Source organism: Priapulus caudatus, unplaced genomic scaffold (genome assembly GCF_000485595.1).
Source record: "Priapulus caudatus unplaced genomic scaffold, Priapulus_caudatus-5.0.1 Scaffold5808, whole genome shotgun sequence".
Taxonomy (NCBI): domain Eukaryota; kingdom Metazoa; phylum Priapulida; class Priapulimorpha; order Priapulimorphida; family Priapulidae; genus Priapulus; species Priapulus caudatus.
The window spans coordinates 3,215-7,025 of record NW_014582869.1 but is presented as its reverse complement, the minus strand read 5'-3'; the positions used below and the strand labels follow the sequence as shown (position 1 = coordinate 7,025).

Sequence of the window (3,811 nt, the reverse complement as noted above, 5' to 3'; positions counted from 1 at the left end):
TGACGCGCCCCTTACGCTGGATGTAGTAACGCCTGTAGCTAATACGTATCGCAGTCAGTTGCTACACAGCGCGTCACACCGGAAGCAACCATACAGTCCATCAAAATGAGACGACAGTTGGCAGTAAACCACTGGATCTCGAGCTCGGTTTTCAGCGAAAATACGCCGATTTTTACCGAGCGCATTAATCTTAGCGTAGAGGCATCGTAGGACATGTCAGTTTGTTTTATATTAACAAGGTAGGAGAAGCTGATCTACAATACTGCATATAATCGTCACAAATAAAAACGTGGGAAAGTTTATTAATTTGATTAATACCTGGCAATCATGGTTTCCCAGCATTTCATTCGTTGTAATGCACCTCATCCTTCTTAATACGCTCTTGATAGGATGTTAAGCGCGTAGATACTGACCTTTTTCGACATTTCTTTAACTGTAAAATTTCTAGATATTATTAAAATTGCTTGGGCCCGAGTGAGATCGAACTCAAACGACCTTCAAGTTATGAAGACTGACGGGCGCTGACCTACTGCGCTATCAGGCTTGTGTTTCCTCTATCTTTAAAAAGTATGTTAGCGCCTAGAATACTAATATATTTTCGACATTTTTTAACTTAAATTTCTAAGATAATTTTAAAATTCTTGCCCCGAGTGAGGATCGAACTCACGACCTTCAGATTATGAGACTGACGCGCTGCCTACTGCGCTATCAAGGCTGTGTTTCCTCTATCTTTAAATAGTATCAAGAGCGTATAAAGAAGGAGAGCGTACAACGGTGAAATGCTGAAACCATGCTGCAGTATTAGTCGAATAATAAACTTGCGCTGTTTATTTTAACGATTCTTGTGGTATTATTGATCAGTTTTGTCCTGCGTTGCTATATAAAACAACCGCTTGTCCCCTACGAATGGGCCTACTTATGCGCTGAGATAATAGCGTGAAATAATCTGTGTATTTTCCGTCGACAAACCGACTCGAGATCAGTGTTTACTGCAACTGTCTCTCGTTCTGGCGATTAGCTTCGGGAAACCTCGCGTGTTTCCGCGTCATTCATTGCACAATAAAATTATTTATTTTCCTTCGATGCTATCTTTTCTCGGCATTTCAGTCATTTGACGGCAAGCCATTACTCCACAAAGAACATCTTGTTATTTATGCGTCATGCGTGATGACCCGCCCCTTCGCTGGATGTAGTAACGCTGTAGTAATTAACGTATCGAAGTCAGTGGCTACACAGGCGGTCAACCGGAAGCAAGCATACAGTCCACAAAATGAGAGACAGTGCAGTAAACATGATCGTCGAGTCGGTTTTCAGCGGCAAAATACCCGATTTTTACCGCGCATTATCTTAGCGTAGAGCATCGTAGGGACATTGCCCACGTTTTGTTTTTATAACAAGGTAGGAAGAGCTGATCTACAATAACGGCATATAAATCGTCAAAATAATAACGGGGAAAGTTTATTAATTTGATTAATACTGCAACATGGTTTCAGCATTTCATCGTTGTATGCTCTCCTTCTTAATACGCTCTTGATAGGATGTTAGCGCCTAGAATACTGACCTTTTTCGACATTTTTTAACTGTAAATTTCTAAGATAATTTTAAAATGCTTGCCCGAGTGAGATATCGAACTCACGACCTTCAGATTATTGAGACTGACGCGCTTGCGCTACTGGCGGCTATCAATGGCTGTGTTTTCCTCTATGCTTTAAAAAGTATGTTAGCGCCTTAGAAATACTAATATATTTTTCGAGCATTTTTAACTTAATTTCAAAGATAATTTTAAAATTTAATTGCCCCGATGTGAGCGATCGAAACTCACGACCTTCCAGATTATGAGACTGACGCGCTGCCTACTTGCGCTATCAAGGCTTGTGTTTCCTCTATCCTTTATAATAGTATCAAGAGCGTATAAAGAAGGAGAAGCGACAACGGTGGAAATGCCTGAAACATGCCTGCAGTATTAGTCGAATTTAATAACTTTGCCTGTTTTATTTTAACGATTCTTTGTGGTATTATTTTGATCAGTTGTCCTGCGTTGCTACTATAAAACAAACGCTTGCTCCCTAACGATGCCTACTACGCTGAGATAATAAGCGTTGAAAATCTGCGTATTTTCGTCGAAAAGCCGACCTCGAGATCAGTGTCTTAGCTGGCAAACTGTCTCTCGTTCTGGCGATAGCTTCGGGAACCCTCGCGTGTATTCCGTCATTCATTGACATAAAATTTATTTTCCTTCTGCCTATCTTTTCTCGTCATTTCCAGTCAATTGACGCAGCCAATTACTCCAGCAAAAACATCTTGTTTATTTATCGTCATGGTGATGACCCGCCCCCTTACGCTGGATTGTAGTAAACGCGTGTAGTAATAACGTATCGAGTCAGTGCTACACAAGCGCGTCAACCTGGAAGCCCAACTTACAGTCCGACAAAAATGAGCAGAACAGTTGCAGTAAACACTGATTTCGAAGTCGGTTTCAGGCGAAATACGCCGATTTTTACGGCGCATGTATTTCTGTAGCGTAGAGGCATCGTAGGGACATGCAGTTTGTTTTATATTAACAGGTAGAGAGCCCTGATCTACAATACTGGGCATATAATTACGTCAAATAAAACGGGGAAAGTTATTAAATTTGATTAATACTTGCAAACATTGGTGTTCAGCATTTCATCGTTGTAATGCTCTCCTTCTTAATACGCTGCTTGATGTAGGATGTTAGGCGCCTAGAATACTGTACGCTTTTTCGACATTTTTTAACTGTTAAATTTCTAAGATAATTTAAAATGCTTTATTCCCGCGAGTGAGGATCGAACTCATGATCTCATGAATTGTGAGCACTGACGGCGCTGCTACTGCGCTATCAAGGCTGGCTGTTTCTGATCTTAAATTAGTATCAAGAGCGTATAAAGAAGGAGAGCGGTACAACGTGAAATGCTGAAACGCATGCTGCAGTATTAGTCGAATTAATAAAACTTTGCCTGTTTTATTTATAACGATTCTTTGTGTATTTATTGATCAGTTGTCGCGCGTTGCTACTTATAAACAAACCGCTTGTCCGCTACGATGCCTGTCTACGCTGACGTATAATTAAGCGTTGAAAATCTGCGTACTTTTCGTCGAAAACCGCGAGCTCGAGTATCAGTGTTTACTGCGGCAAACTGTCTCTCGTTCTGGCCGATGCTTTCGGGAACTCGGCTGTTTCGTCATTCATTGACTCAATAAAATTATTTCTCTCTGCTATCTTTTCTTGCATTTCAGTCATTGACGCAGCCATTACTCCCAAAAAAACATCTTGTTATTTATCGTCATTGGTGATTGACGCCGCCCCTTACGCTGCGCATCGTAGTAACGCGTGGAGTAATACACGTATCGAAGTCAGTGCCTACACAGCGGTCAAACCGGAAGCACATTACAGTCCACAATAATGCAGAGACAGTTGCAGTAAACACTGCATCTCGAGTCGCGTTTTCAGCGAAATGACCGGATTTTTACGCGCGCAATTATCTTAGCGTAGAGGCATTCGTCAGGGACATGCAGTTTGTTTTATATTAACAAGGTAGGAGAGGCTGAATCTACAATACTGGCATATAATCGTCAAAATAAAACGGGCGAAAGTTTATTAATTTGATTAATACTGCAACATGCGTTTCAGCATTTCATCGTTGTATGACCCTCCTTCATTAAATACGCCGTTGATAGGATGGTTAGCCCGCTAGATATACTGACCTTTTTTCGACATTTTTTAACTGTAATTTCTAAAGATAAATTTTAAAATGCTTGCCGAGTGAGGATCGAACTCACGGACTTCAGA

At 41.0% G+C, this 3,811-nt stretch overlaps 1 non-coding gene across 1 annotated transcript; it reads right to left on the bottom strand.

Annotated features, from left to right (window-relative positions):
- Positions 1 to 642: 642 nt before the first annotated feature.
- Positions 643 to 715, bottom strand: Trnam-cau. Its single transcript has one exon. It is a non-coding gene; the product is annotated as a tRNA-Met (tRNA).
- Positions 716 to 3,811: the final 3,096 nt, after the last annotated feature.